Raw genomic sequence first — 16,552 nt, 5'->3', positions numbered from 1 at the left:
CTGACAGAAGAGCAGAAGATCAAACACGGCATGTTCTCACTCATAGGCGGGTGTTGAACAATGAGAACACGTGGACACAGGGAGGGGAGCACTACACACCGGGGTCAGTTGGGTGGAAATAGGGGAGGGACGGTGGGGGGTGGGGAGCTGGGGAGAGATAGCAAGGGGAGAAATGCCAGATGCAGGTGATGGGGAGGAAGGCAGCAAATCACACTGCCATGTGTGTACCTATGCAACAATTTTGCATGTTCTTCATATGTACCCGAAATCCTAAAATGCAATAAAATAAATAAATGGGGGGAAAAAAAAGAATGGGCTGATGACATAATAATCTGAGTTAACCTCAGAACGTGATTTTTAGTAAAAGAAGTCAGAATCACATGAATACACATTTTATAATTTTATGTAAATAAAGTTCTAGAGTAGCTGAAGCTAATTATGTTGACAGAAGTTATGAAAGTGTTTACATTTGTGGTTGTGGCTTTTCACCAAACACAAATGCCCTTCCCTGTGGCACTCCACTGCAATATTTCCCTTCTCCTATATCAAAAGAACAGAAAATTTTCTCCTAAGAAGAGAAAAACAGGCTATTAAAATGGGGCCACCAGCGTAGTTGAAAGCATGGCTATTATGCTTGAAGTAGAGAAATTAAGGGACTCTAAATAAGCTGCATACAGAGTCTCCTCTTACTTCCCAGCCCTCTTTCTCCACTGAGCCTCAGGAACACCATACACTATATCTGTAGTCAAGAGATTGAAAGTGTACTTTCTGAGGAACATTCGCAGCTCAATAGAAAAGAGCTAAAGCCATAGACACTGGAGATTTCCTCATAATTCTCCTACCTGGACCTGCCTGCACTGAGACTTAAGTTTAACTGGCACCTTCAAACTACCTACATAACCATAAATGCAGAAAAAAAAAAAAAGCTTTCAAACATCAGTAGTTTACTTTTTCAGCTTTGATCATGGGCATAAATCCAGGTCTTATCAAATATCTAAGGGAAGCCTGTAACAAGAAATACCATGACCAAACCATGTAATGGGGAAAAATCTTGAATGAGTATCCATAATTATAATTATTAGTAAATAATCTTTCCATAAAAAAGAAACAATGCTATGAAAGAAACTATGCAGAAGACAGAGGAGATCATGAGAAAATGTGATAAAAGAAATTTAAAACTCAGTTAAATGTGATATTTAGGAAACTCTCAGCAAATAGAACAAAATTACTAAGATAAGAAATAATTGCATCAAACAGATAAAAAGATTAAATGAATAGCCCTTCAGGTCCATTCTCTTGATAACAGAATTTCCAGCATTAAAGAATAGAGAAAATCGAGGGACAAAAATCACCAATGAAAAAATTCAAGAGATTTAAGAACTATATGACATTAGTTTCCACATTAAAAGCCCCCATCAGGCCTGGTGCGATGGCTCATGCCTGGAATCCCAGACCTTTGGGAGGCCAAGGCAGGCAAATCACTTGATGTCAGGAGTTCGAGAGCAGCCTGGCCAACATGGAGAAACCCAGTCTCTACTAAAATTACAATAATTACCCAGATGTGGTGGTGCACACCTGTAATTCCAGCTACATGGGAGGCTGAAGCAGGAGAATTGCGTGAACTCAGGAGATGGAGGTTGCAGTAAGCTGAAATCACACCACTGCACTCCAGCCTGGAGGAAAGAGCAAGACCTTGTCTCAAAATAAATAAAATAAAACAATATAATAAATAAAAAATAAAAGCCCCCATTATGTCCCCAGTCTGATGGATTAATATAAATCCTAACAAAGGTGTTTCATTATGAAATATCAGAGAACTTGAGACAAAGAAAATTTATGACCCATGGAGGTAGGGACATTATTATTCTCATCTGCTGAAAGCTCAAGAGGAAAAAAACTAGGCAAATGGTTTCATGAATATCAGAGAAAGTGTCTTCAAAGATAAGGAGGGAACTTCTCAGTGTCAAATAGTACTGATGCATAAGTGAGATAAATTGACCAGATGAGAAGTGCTCCAGAGAGAGGGAGGGAATAGAATGCATGGATGTTCAAAGCGCAAAACAATCTGTCATTTTCAAGAAATCTAAAAGCTTTCTTGAGACTTGAACCTAGTGAGAAAAAGGATGAGCTGTAATATTATAGCAAGACTTGTGGCCCAGGTTAAGGGAGGCTATGTGATCCCATTAAAGGTTTTTGAGCAGGATAAACAACTGATAAAATATTCCTTTTTAGATCACTTGGGTTGTTTTAGGGAAAGTAAATGGAAGGCTCACAAATATATGTTCAAAGACTATTTTAATAGTCATGGATGAAGATGGTGGCAGCATGAGCTACAGTGGAAGCCACATAAATACATAGATTTGGATTTCCAATATTCTGTAAGTAGTATAGTAGTGACATTATTTGGTGATAGATTTGATGTTAAAAGTGAAGAAGGAAAAATAAAACATAGTGACTTCCTGTTTTCTTGCAAATTCAATACATTTGATTATTTTGCCATTCTTTTGAGACTTTGAAGACAAAAAGATGATCATTTGGGAGTCATTTTGTTTTGTTTTGTTTTTATCTTGAAAGGTGATCATTTTAATTTTTAAATATATTTTGCATATATATGCTCTGAAGTATTTATGTGCAATGATTTTAAATAATCTTTCGATATATGGTTTTAAAACTTTGAGGACACTAGTAAAACACAAATGTTTGGGAGTCACAACACGTAAAACAAGAAATGAAATCCCAAGGGCAAGAGAATATAGTGGGAAGAGTGCAGTCCCTAGGATGTTACTCTGAGGAATTCCAACATTTAGAAGTCAGAAATTCCAAAATTTGTGAAGAAAACTGTAAATAGAGTCAACAGCTAGCTTCAAAATCATGTCATTAAATAACCATTGTTAATGTGGGACAAGAAGAATCTTACAGGGATTCAGTAGTTGTCTTGAAGTAGCAATGTCTAATGTCAAGAGAAGATAAATTATACATACCTAGGATGAAAAGCAGGATTAATGAATCAGTGTTACAAAATCCTATTTGCATTCCATATGAAAACAAGCTAACGATTTTTCAGAGAACTGAGATTATAATTGGGGAAATCTTAAGTTTCCTATTGTTGATTCTACTCCACTATTTGACTACGTAGTAAAGAAGATGGTCTTAGGATTCAAGTCTGAACTTTAAAACAGATGAATTTCAAGAGAACTTCTGTATCTAGGATTCATAATCTATGAAATATAATTCTTGCAAGAAAGAGCCACCTTCACTTATTTCCTTATATTGAATTAGATCTGCATCTGTTAATTAAGAGGTCACACTACATGATACTAATTTATTTTCAAAAACTAATATTTATTTAAATATAATATTTAAAATATACTTCACAAGAAATATTTGCTCATTTGTAATCAAAATAATGCTTACAGCAAAGAAAGAATATATAAAACTCAATGATACGTTAGAAAATCCATTAGTTTGAAAAGTGCATTTGTTTTTTATTCACAGTTCCTTGATAGATATATGTTTTGGTTTGTAATTCATGTTTTGGTTTGTAATTCAGTGGTTTCTTTATATTTGGACTATTAACAGAGATAAATGAAAAGTATTCATGGGGAAGAAAGCAATATTAAGTAATACTTTGTCTCTATTATTTTGATAAATTTTTATGCAAAATTTAGATGTAGCATTTAAGAAAATATAATACATTGAATTTTTGTTAAAACCCCCTCAGGATACACTCTTCGACTGATTCAAAATTAACATAAATTTATAAAGTTATCCTGTAAAACAAATAAAGACACTAGATCAAATTGATCATTTGAAAAAAAATATGAAATAAACCCTCCCAAGTACAAATATATGCATATATTTGGTCATATTGTTTTCTAGACTGAATACTCAAACAATTTCAGAATTAAACTAAAGATACATAAAATCCATCTTTTCATAACGGATGAATCTAATAAGATCTTACTTTTTTGAGAATTGATTATCATCCTCAATTTGCCCCGGATTGTATTGGCATGAGCGATGCCCCTCCATTATCACTCATGAAGCCACCAAGTGATAATATTAATTCAGATGTTTTTCAGAAACAGATAATATATTTAAAGGGTTGATTTAGTCTCTAAGTCTAGATATACATGTAACCAAAATTTGCCAAACAATTGTCTTTTAAATATAAAATTGATGAATGATACTTAGTGGGAATTATTATTATTTTTTTTAACTCTTGCTTGGTTTTATACAGCAAATAAATTCTAGAAAACATGTCTTTCCTAAACCTCTTTTTCTGTCAATTTTCTCTTTTAGTTGTGGTTCTCAAAGAACAGTCCTTTTGTACAATGTATTCTTGGCCTTATTTGGCCAGCACACGAATGGACAAATATTAAAGTTGACTAAGTCACAGTCCTTGCACCAGGCCTCATAAGAGAGAATAGCAAAGCCAAGTACCAAAAAAGAGTCGTAACATCTTCAGATCATTGGTTTTAATAGCTCCTGTGGGACATACATCATTGACGTTTTTGAAAATATCTTAATGTGTTTCAGTAAGATTTCAGTAATTCTTTTCTTTCTTTTGGGTCTCCACTAGAATCAGTTACATTATGCTGCTTAACAAACACTGAGAACACTTACTAGCTTTAAACAACAATTTTACATTGCTTAGGATTCCGTGAGTCAACTGACCTGGTCTGCTGATCTGAAGTTAGCTGGGCTCCACTGATATTGGCTAGGCACCCTCACATATTTGCAGTCATTTGCTAGTCTGGGTAAAATGGCTAGACTAGACTAGGACAGTTTTAGGATTATGGCTTATCTCTGTTTTGCATGGTCTCCCAACCTAACAAAGCTTGTTTTGAATTATTTACACTGCCTGTCAGTAGGGTTCAAGGAGAAGGAAAGGAAAAAAATTAAATCCAAGACCTCCTGAAATCTAGGTGTCAAACTTATATGCTGTTACTCTGCCACCATTCCCTTGGCAAAGGAAGTCAGATGTTTATCCCAGATCCCAAGGGGTGGAGAAATAAGCTCTTTTTCTTACTGAAAAGAGCTACAGAATTACAGTGCAAAGGAGCATGGTTTGGGAAGTGGTGAAATGCAGCCATTTTTGTAATCCACCACTCAGTCAATTACAGCCTAACTTAACTAACACAAAAGCGATATATTCTTAAAACAGAAGATTCTCTCAGCTGACTCAGGCTCACTATGGTGAGAGTTTACTAACAGTGTGAGTTTAGTAAATCCTCATTTAATTAAATTATTAGATGATGGTAGAAACCTTTTTGATATCACTGTTTTATCCGATAATCACAATAGAAATTTTGTTGCAAAAATAAATCTACTGAAAATGACTAATATGAATCGTTAATCAGGATTAATGGTATTATTGGTTAATTGAGCTTCACCAAAATTGTGTTGGCCTATAAAAAAGGCAATTCTTGGCCCTTATAGAGATGGGAGGAACATAATTATTATCAATATTGAAAGAGAAACAGGCAACTTTTGTTTAATAAGTTGCTTAACCCTAAAATATACAGGGAAGTCAAGAACAATTAAACTTTAGGGTATTAAATACACAAGAAACAGATGGACTGCATAGATAAGGGAATTATAGAACTATTTCTTTATTAGGCAATTGGAGAATGTAGCAATGAAGACATCTTCCCCATAATAATGTCCCATCACCAAGATAAAGTAGGTAATACAATACATTTGAATTGTGTTTATATCTACTGTAATACCAATTTTCATTTTGATTTGGATGATAGACATGGGGGTCTGACTTAGTTGAATTTTAAAATGTATGTAAAATTGTTTTATATAACCTTTATTGTATCTGCAAAAATGTATAATTCTTCAAAATAAAATATGACTTCAAAATCATAATATTATAAATGAGAAACATTAATAACCTCTTCTCCTTCTAATCAAGAAGTCTTCTGAGATGAATTCTCTGTATTGAAGAATAAATCTAACCCAAACCTCAATATTTTTAAGTATTCACATGCCCCTTCAAAAACCACCCCCTACCTGTGACCCCATTTATGTGAAGGTGCTTTTAAGGGTGTTCCCTATAATCTGCTGTGATCTCCTCAAATGTTTTATTGAACTCATTGTACTTAAACTTTCACTCTCATCACTAAATTGAGATAAACATTGTCAGAGCTGCTAAATCCAAGACTCAATCCTCAATCCTCATCATAATTGGTCTCTCAGTGCCATGTGGTATGATTGATTCATTCCTCCCTTCTGAACTTTTGGCTAATTTTGGTGACTATGTGAATACAGTTAGTTGGTGTTCATCAAACCTCACTGACTCTGACTTCTCACCTTTTTTTTTTTTTCTCAGACCAACTTCTGTTTTCAAAGTCTTCAATTCGGTATTCAGATCTAGTATCCTCTCCATTTAAACTAACCTCCCTATTTGAATATATCCAGACCATGTATTTAACACTACCTGCATGCTGACAATTGCCGATTTTATATCTTACCATATTCTGTCCTTCACCTGTCTTTTATAAATCTTTGCCCATGTGATATGTCTACTTAAATGTCCTATACCCCTCTCAATCCTAACATGGTTATAGTTAAATGTTTGGCTTAAAAAAAAAAACAACAATTCATGGAAGTCTTGAAGAGAAAGGAGTCACTTTGGATTAAGTTACTAGAAGTGAAACATGAGGTTTGTCAGATTTGAGATATATTTTGAAGGTAGAGCCAACATAATTTGCTGAAGATTTAGATGTTGAGGGGGGAGAATAAAATGAGTAAAAATGCTATGTTTTGTCTGAACAAACAGTGAATGGGAGTGTCGTTTATGTAATAGATTAGGGGTGGTGATTGTGTTAGGTGTTTTCAGTCCTCGACATATCAGAAAATAAAATTTAATGCTTGTGAATAGCATTATGTATATTGAACTTCAATGTTAAAGTAATCTATCATTGAATTATACAACAAATATTCAATGAAGGCTTACCATGAGCCATGCCATGGTGTAATTGTTGGAGATAGCACAATTTAAAAAAAAGAAATATTAAAAAACAAACAAACAAACAAAATGCCTTGCTGTCGTGGTGTTTAGCTTTTAATGGAGGTGAGAACAATAAAGAAGAGAAACATAAACAAGAAATTAAGATGAACTTAGCCTTAGGATCTTGTTGAAAAGTGTGAAATGAGAGTGTACTGTGGCATGGTGGGAAGAACAAGGATAACATTAGTCAAGGTGGTCAGGGAAGGTCTCTCTCCAGAGATGACATGGCAAAAATTTTGCGCTGGCATGTTCCAGGAAATAGCAGCAGCAAGTGCAGAGGCCCAAAAGGTGGGGGAAAGGGTAAATTGTCTCAGAAATAAAAAGAACATTGGTACAACTGGAAGATGGTGGCAGTGAGTGTAAGCCTCCTCTGGGGTCAGATATCAATGCAGGTGCCAGTCATGTTGAGCCCTGGAGAGTAAAGGGAGGGAACATTATTCTCAGTGGAATGGAAAGTCACTAAACAGTGTTAGGCAGAGGAGGATTGATTGTATATTGATTTTATCAAGAATAATGTGATACTCTTTGAATTTAAGGGGCCAAGAATGGCAGTAAGAAGAAAATTTGGCGACAATGTGGCACTTGCAGAGATAGCAGTGGCTTGCTTCAGTGTGACCTGGCAGAATGTCATTGTTCACAAATATGAATGTGTAGAATTATAAGAGTTATCAATAAACATTTGTCTAGCTTCCCACTTTTTGAGAAAAATTTAAACTTTGTTCCAATTTATTTGTTCAATAAAAATTTGTTGAACTTGTACTTCATGCCAGTGCTATAGTCACTGTCAATCACTTCACAAAGTTCAGCAATGATACAACTGGCAAATTTTTGACTACAAAGCAACCATTTGTTTTTCACTGATTATAAGACATAGGCATAGTGTAATTATTTCCTCTTATTACTGGTAAAATCTAGCAACAACTTTACTTAGCAGGACTTAAGTTTCTTTATCTCACTATTTTAACAATATATATAATTGTGCCTTCTTATATCAATGGCAAATATTTTATTTCCATAGTATTTTATTAGCAGTTTGTGCTATTTTGCTCAAGATACAAGATATGTACGCTATTATGCGAGTTCTAGATGCCAGTTAAGGCTAGTATGAATTCTTCTTAACAGTGGTCTTTACAGTCGAAATATAAATATGTAGCAATATTTGTCTCTCTTTTCAACTGTTACTTATTTCAAAGCTGTGTGAAGAATGTTTTAGAACAAAAGGATGGATAAAGAAGGAAATTTTCAAAAATGAAAGCAACTGCTTTTTACTTGTTAGGATTTGATCAATTGCTTCAAGTCTCTATTACACTGCAGTTTTGATTTGCAGTCTGACTAATACAAAATAGGCAATTTTACCGAAATGTAAACTCCGTAACTTTTATATTTACTCTTAATGGAAATGAAAATAATATGATTCATCGTTGATATAGTTTTGTATTATATTAAGGCTTTTGGCTCATTTATTTTCTCTATACTATTATGTTCAGTGATGAAGTCATCACTTATCATTACCTTTTTGTTTAACTTCCACTAACTTAGTTCCAGCTCTCATCTTGTCTCGAGTAGATATTGCCATATCCTAAGGTAGAGTCTTGAAGCCTCATCTTTCATAGCACTTCCAGAGCAAATGCTACTGAATGTGACAGTAGGCAGAATAATTGTCCCTCAAAGATATCCACCTAGTCCCTGAAACCTGTAAATATATGTTATGTGGCAAAGAGAAATTAAGTTAGCAAGTGCAACTGAGTTTGCTAGTCAGCTGACCTTGAGATGGGGCAGATGTCTTAGATTATTCAGCTGGGCCAATCATAATCACAAGGGCCCTTATAGGTGCAAGGGGGAAGAATAAGGAATAGTGTCAGAGTGGAGTGACGTGAAAAAGACTCTTCCAGCCATTTTTGCCTTTGAATAATACAGAGGTCATGAGTCAAGAAATGTAGTCAGCCTCCAGAAGCTAGAAAAGGCAAAAAAAAAAAAAAGAAGAAGAGGAGGAGGAGGAAGAAAAGAAGAGGAAGAAGGAGGAGGAAAAAAGAGGAGGAGGAAGAAGAAGAGGAAAAGAAGAGGATTCTCTCTTAAAGTGTCCGGAAGGAATGAGGCCCTAGGGACACCTTGATTTTAGCCAGTGGAGACCCGTTTCAGAATTCAGATCTCCAGAACAATACAATAAGTAAATGTGTGGTGTTTCAAACCACCAGATTTGTGGTAATTTGACACAACAGAGAAAGGAAACTTGTAGGAATGCAAATCTAGATGTCATATCCTGATTTAAATTTTTTAAATGACTCCTTATTTCACATATGATTAAGGAAGTAGAGTGCTATTAGACACATAACAATTGGATCTCTGAGCTAAAAAGCCCTGGTTTGTAGTGTTTGTCACTTCTTGTGGAATGATTACTCCAGTCATGTTGAATTTCAAGCTACCAACCTTACCTAATTGAAGGCCAGTTTAGAAAGACATGCACAGAGCTCAATTTCACAAGCTGGTACAAGCAAACTGTTGGATAAATTCCATTCCTAGTGATGTGGCATTTAAGACCACCCTTAATCTAAGTCTGTCTAAGTTGCCAACTGCAGTTCGTACATCTTTCCCTGGTTTCATTCATGTTCTTTGAATACACTGGCTTTTTCCCTAAGATACCTTCTTTTGGCCTGTCCTTTGGAATTTCCCTAGTTATTTATATATCAGCATAAGCAATACTTTCTTTGTGAAGCCTTCCCTCACCATTTTATCCCCTACCCTCATTCAGAATTCAAAACAGCTTCGAGATGACAGGTGCCTTTTCTCCGTTGCCTATAAAGTGCGTAGTTGATTCCTTTAAGTAAAATTAACTCCAAATAACAGTGATTTGTTTATTTTAGTTTCCTTCCCCTGGTGGATTGCAACTCTCTAGCAGAAATGTCTGTTTTGTTTTCGTTTTTTAACTTCATATGTTTAATACCTAGCATAACTATAAACCCAGAAGAAACACCTAAAAGTGTTTGTTGTAAGAAAAGTATTTATATCTGTTAAGCTTTCACTCTCAACATACAAGAGAGATTTAAAAAAAAAAATGTAGCTCCATTTGAGAGAGGGACACTCACCAGAGAGAAACTAGATTTCAGTTAAATAAAGAATATAAAAGGTTTAAGACAGACTGCGTTTGAATGGAGAATGAACAAAGGTAAAGGCACAAAGATTTCCCAGTTATTTCTTTGGTGCCCAACACTGTGGCAATGCACATGCAGCAGTTACTGCCCCCTCGTAGCCTATGATATTGAATATAAACGAGCTTAGTGAAAAATTTAGTTTTCTGTTCTTTGCAAGGCATCATTTTAAAAATCAGATAAAACATATAAATTAAAATTGGGAAATTTTTATAATTGGTAAATAAAAATGAGAGTCAGTATAGCAATGTTGATATCATAATATAAAACGTAAAGTGAAGATTAGAAATAGAGTAAAATAATCACAACAAAAACAATAGCAAAATGACATGTTAGTCATGATCTTGTAAAGAGCTCAACGAACAAAATGAAATATACAGAGTAAAAGCTGATGATTTTGTTAGAATGTGTTATTAGTAGCGTTGCTCACTGAAAAACGTGAGTGCATCTCTAACAATCTTACAGATCAAGAAAGAAAGGAAAAACAAAGGAAGAAAGGAAGAAAGAAAAGAAGGAAGGAAAGGAAGTAGTAAAGAAAGGAGGAGAAACAGATGTAATAAAGTAGGCCACTTCTTATGTGAGATAGATACATGGGCAGATCTTCCACTGAAAATATCCGCAAATCCTAAACAAACCATGTTTAAAATTTCAGTTTTGGAAAAACATTTATAATCTAGTAACAAAGTAAGGCCTTATACTTAATAGTATCATTTATTGAACATACAGTAATTGAATTATTGTTCATTCATTTACTCATTTGTTGTATACAATTGTTCTTATTATTAATCAGAGTATACTTAAGAGTCCACAGACATCACTGTTATCTGGTTAGAACCTAGAATTTCATGATAAATAGCATTAGAAAATAATTACATATTGTGGAACTCATTAGTCCATGGGATTTTTTTAACTACCTCTGCTATCTTTTCATGTAAGAGCCCAGATTTTCCAATGTTGAGAGATCAATTATTACTTTGATAACATGTAGAACTGAGTAGTGTATATTGATGAACAGAAAGGAGAAATCTTATTGACCAAGATCTCTTTTAGCAGGCTATTTCTAAATGGCACACTCATTAGAATTGAAAGAAGAATCAATAGAACAAAGAAAATTTACAGACAGTGGCTATGAAATTTCCTACTATTCATTGTTTTCTTGATTGTCTTTTCTGGAATACTTGTGGCAATGGTCTTGGTCTCTGTTATAATCAGAAAGAGAATATTTTAAAAATAATTTTATGGCTGCGTAATATTCCATGGTGTATATGTGCCACATTTTCCCTATCCAGTCTATCGTCGATGGGCATTTGGGTCCTTTGTAGGGACATGGATGAACCTGGAAACCATCATTCTCAGCAAACTGACAGAAGAGCAGAAGATCAAACACCACATGTTCTCACTCATAGGCGGCTGTTGAACAATGAGAGCACATGGACACAGGGAGGGGAGCACTACACACTGGGGTCAGTTGGGAGGATATAGGGGAGGGACGGTGGGGGGTGGGAAGCTGGGGACAGATAGCAAGGGGCGAAATGCCAGATGTAGGTGATGGGGAGGAAGGCAGCAAATCACACTGCCACGTGTGTTCCTATGCAACAATTTTGCATGTTCTTCACATGTACCCCAAAACCTAAAATGCAATAAAATAAAGGGAAAATAATAATAATAATTTTATATTTTAAGGCTCGTCTCTCTTATCCATTGTTATTAACAAGCATTAACATGTACTTACTACTTACTAGGAACATTTGTAGGAACTCTACTGACAGTAATTCATTTAATCCTCTTAATACCTCCCAATAATAGCATCCCAAATTGATACATAGGAAGCTGAGGCACAGATAGATAGGGTAACTCTCTTATAAGCTAATAAGGGTAAGCTAATAAGTGACAGAGTTAAAATTGGAATCCAGATATTCTTTCTCCACAGTCTGCATTTACTATGCTTTGATGACTTGTCAGTTCATTTTATAAGGATAACAGTTAATTATGTTATTTTTAAATGTTTACATTAATTAACATATTTATCTGGGAAGTTTCTCTGGTCAGGGCACTTTTTATTCCAAGAACCAGAAATTCGTATTCACCAGATAAGAAAAGAAATGTGCCCCAAATATCTAACCAAACTTATCTGATCCCAGAGCCCAATTTTCACTCAAATCCTGTAACTGACTGATTCCTACTCTTCCATTTTCTCTCTAGGTTATTATTGTTTTTCATATCTGCTTCTCTTGGTTTCTGCTTTGTCTAATTCTTTCTGCGCAAACTCCCTCAATGTGATCTCAATTGTGATTTCCCAGATCTTTTGGCAGAATTATCCAGGTTTCACACTTGTGTTAGATATTTCATAACTCTATGTACTGCCATATAAGGAGTTAGATATATTTTTTGTAATGGGTTACCTGTGATTAGGATGGCACTCTGACCACCATTTCCATCCTTGCCTGGGAGCTCTTTCCTGTATAGTTCTGAGTTAGATATTTCCAATGATGGGAATTTCCTGGAGATTTGGAAGGTAGAAGTAAAATGTAATTCCTGTAAGGCCATGGGTATTAGACCAAAGGCTTCATCAGTGGTTCAACTTTGATGTTTATTCCACAGATTCCCTTATGACAAAGTCAGCAGCTCCTCAGACCTATCTCCTAGCTTCCAGTCTGCCTTGTGGAGAACATTTCAGATTTTCCCATGAACTCCTTTTGTTCACCTGCACCTCTGTGCTTTGATCCAAGATCTACATGTGTATATTTGACTTTGGGAAGCAACTACCCGTATCTGCAGGAGCAAACAGTTGCAGAAAGTCATGAGTTCACTTAAATGCTTTTTAACAAAAAACATAGATTTGTTTCCTTAATAAATCTTCAGTGATATATCCTTGTAATATCTCATGAGTTTCATTTTTCACATGCAATATTTATTCAAAATAATGGAATAATAATGATCCAATGATATAATTTAAAACATACTGGTTCTCCTTAGGAGAATGTCAATGTATGTAAGCTGTTTTTTTTTTTCTGCTTTATCTATAACAATATTTTAATGACTTAAAATACCAACATTACCATGTGTGGATACTGCAGTACTTCTGGTTGAATGAACTTTTGGATAACTCAGTTATGGAAAATAGAGAATATCAGTCCCTAAGAGAACATTAATGCCAGTGTCCCCTAAAAATTAGTGCACATAGAGTACATTTGTGTTTTTACTGGATTTAAAATCTCTCTTCATGGCTGGAAACAGAAAAGAAGAGAAAGGCATGCAAATATGGTATGCTACTTATTAAGGGAAACTCAATACATTAAAAATTTCTGAACCTGCATACCTAAGTAAAACTGTATTAAAACATCAATATAGTCAGCTATGCTTGTCTTTTCAGTACTACAGGTTTTTTTCTGCAATAAAACTTTGAACTCTTATGAAAAGGTATCTATACATAATAAAAGAAAATCAAACCAGAAAGTAAATCTAGGTCAAGCTTACTTCATAGAGATGTTAATGATAAGACCCGAAGATGAATGAGGAGACAGACAAAAGTTTAAGGGCCCCAATATGCTGGATGCCAGTAATTCCTCCCTTCCTCATCACTTTTATAAGAAATTGCATACAGAGGAAATAAATATGAGGAAGACATAAAGCCAGTTGAAACAATTTCAATCTCAAAGAAAGTAGAATTCAAAATTAAAGCAATGTTTTTAGTGGAATCCCTATTTTAAATATCTAAGAAGACCAATTTTCTAAATCTATAAATTTGTTAAAATATAAAACTAAATTCAAGATTTCAAAATGAGAAATGTTTTATTTTCATACAGTATCCATAAAATTACTAAGTAAATGTTCAATAATGTTCTCATTTTATTTTCCTAATGTACTGCTCGAACCCTGGAAATGGTTGTAAAAGCAGTATTATTAACTCAATGATTATTCAAGATTGATTATACTTATATGTAAAAAATGATCAAAGCGGCTATACAGTCAGGATTATCGAAAGAAAGACCAGACCAAAAGAGAGAGAGAGAGAAAGAGAGAGAGAAAGAAGAAAAGAAGGAAGGAGAGAAGGAAGGAAGGGAGCAAAGAAGGAAGGAAGGAAGGGAAGGGAAAGGAAGGAAGGGAGGGGGGAGGGAGGGAAGAAAGGAAATAAGGAAGGAAGGAAAGGGCAGGAGAGAGGGAGATTTTAATCAATTAATTTAAGCAATTAATTTGCATGATTCTGGGGGCTGACACACTGAAAATCTGCAGGACAGGCCAGTAGCTAGAAGCTCAGGAAGGGTTTATGTTACAGTCTTGAAACTGGATATCTCCTCTTCTGGCAAATCTTATTTTTGCTCTCACAATCTTCAACTGATTGGATAAGGCTCACCCATGTTATGAAGAATAATCCTCATTATAAAAAGCAAAGTCAACCAATTGGAAATGTTAATCATATCTACAAAATACTTTTACAGCAACATCCAGACTAGTGTTGTACCAAAGAACTGGGCCCTGTAGGCTAGCCAGGTTGACACATAAAATTAACCATCCATAGGCATAACAGAAACTCTTATCATAAATAGAAGATAGTTCCGGATAGGAAAAATAGGTAATTGTAAAATTAAGATGGCTCACAAAGCATAACTTGAGAATGTCTTTTTATAAGTAAATGGATGTACGGACCACACCGTGACACCAGTAGGATAGTGTTTAAAGATATATGTACAGAAGAAGTCTCTAAGAGTGCCACTTCAGCAAAAGAGACTATCAGCAGAGTGAACAGGCAACCCACAGAATGGGAGAAAATATTCACAAACTATGAATCTGACAAAGGAATTTATAAGGAACTTAAACAATTCAATAAGCAAAAATCAACCCCAGTAAAAGTAGGTAAAAAACATGATCAAGCACTCCTCAAAAGAAGACATACAAGTGACCAACAATCATGAAATAATGCTCAAGATTGCTAATCGTTAGATAAACACAAAGCAAAACTCCAATGAGATACCATCTCACATCAGTTGACATGGCTTATTAAAAAGTCAAATAATAACAGATGATGGCAAGGCTGCAGAGAAAAGGGAATGCTAGCACACTTTTGACAATGTAAATTAGTTCAGCCACTGTGGAAACCATTTTGAAGATTTCTCAAAGAACTAGTAACAGAACTACCATTCGACTCAGCAATCCCATTACTAGGTATATTACCTAGAGGAAAACATTCTACCAAAAAGACACATGCACTCATTTGTTCATCACAGCACTATTCGCAATGGCAAAGACATGGAATCAACTTAGGTCCTCCTCATTGAAGAATTTAGAGAAAATATGGTATATATACACCATGGAATACTACACAGTCATAAAAAAGAATGAAATCATTTGTTTTGCAGCAACATGGATGCAGTTGGAGGGCATAAGTGAATTAACTCAGTAACAAAACCAAATATAGCATGTTCTCACTTGTAAGTGGGAGCTAAACTTTGGGTACACAGGTTCATAAAGATGTAAACAATAAACACTGGGGACTACTAGATGGGGAAAAAAGAAGGGGGCCAAGGGTTGAAAAACTATTGGGTACTATGCATATTACCTGTGTGACACAGTCATTCATACCCTAAACCTCAGAATTATACAATATACCCATGGAGCAAACCCTGAGTCTAAAATAAAAGTTGAAGCTACAATAAAATACAATAGTGCTATTTCAGCAGTCGTAGTGTAGTTAATGGATATGCCAGTCACACCAAACTGCATGTCATGAAGTGGCAATTATTTATTTTTGCTATATATATTTATAAGGTATATGTGATGTTTTGGCTTATATATGCATTGCAGAATGATTAAATGAAGATAATTCACATGTTTTTGTCACCATACATACTTATTTTCTGTGTGTGAAAACATTTGAGGTCTACTGCCTTTGCAATTTTCAAGTACTGTATTCAGTACATTATTATTATGTATAGTCGCAATGCTGTACCATAGATTTTCAGAACTTATGTCTCCTGTCTAACTGAAATTATGTGTCCTTTGACCAACATTTCCCCATTCCCCACCCCCACCTCTTACCAGTCCCTGATAACCACCATTCTGCTCTCTACTGCTATGAGTTCAACTTTTTAGATTCCCTGTATAAGTAAGAGCATGCGGAACTTTTCCTTCTGTGCTTGGCTCATTTCACATAATTTCTTCCAAGTTTGTCCATGTTGTTGTAAATGACATGATTATCTTTTTTTAAGGCAGAATAGTATTCCATTATGTATGTGTATGTATGTATCTGTATGTTTTCTTAATGTGTGTGTATATGTGTGTGCATGCGTGTGTGTGTGTGTGTTTTTTCACTCATCTGTTGATAGATTTTTTTTCACTCATCTGTTGGTTCTATATCTTGGCTATATTGTGACTGATGCTTCAATAA

This window comes from Cebus imitator, unplaced genomic scaffold, assembly GCF_001604975.1.
Source record: "Cebus imitator isolate Cc_AM_T3 unplaced genomic scaffold, Cebus_imitator-1.0 Scaffold390, whole genome shotgun sequence".
Lineage (NCBI taxonomy): Eukaryota > Metazoa > Chordata > Mammalia > Primates > Cebidae > Cebus > Cebus imitator.
The sequence above is the reverse complement of the archived record's forward strand: the minus strand, read 5'-3'. Positions refer to the sequence as shown.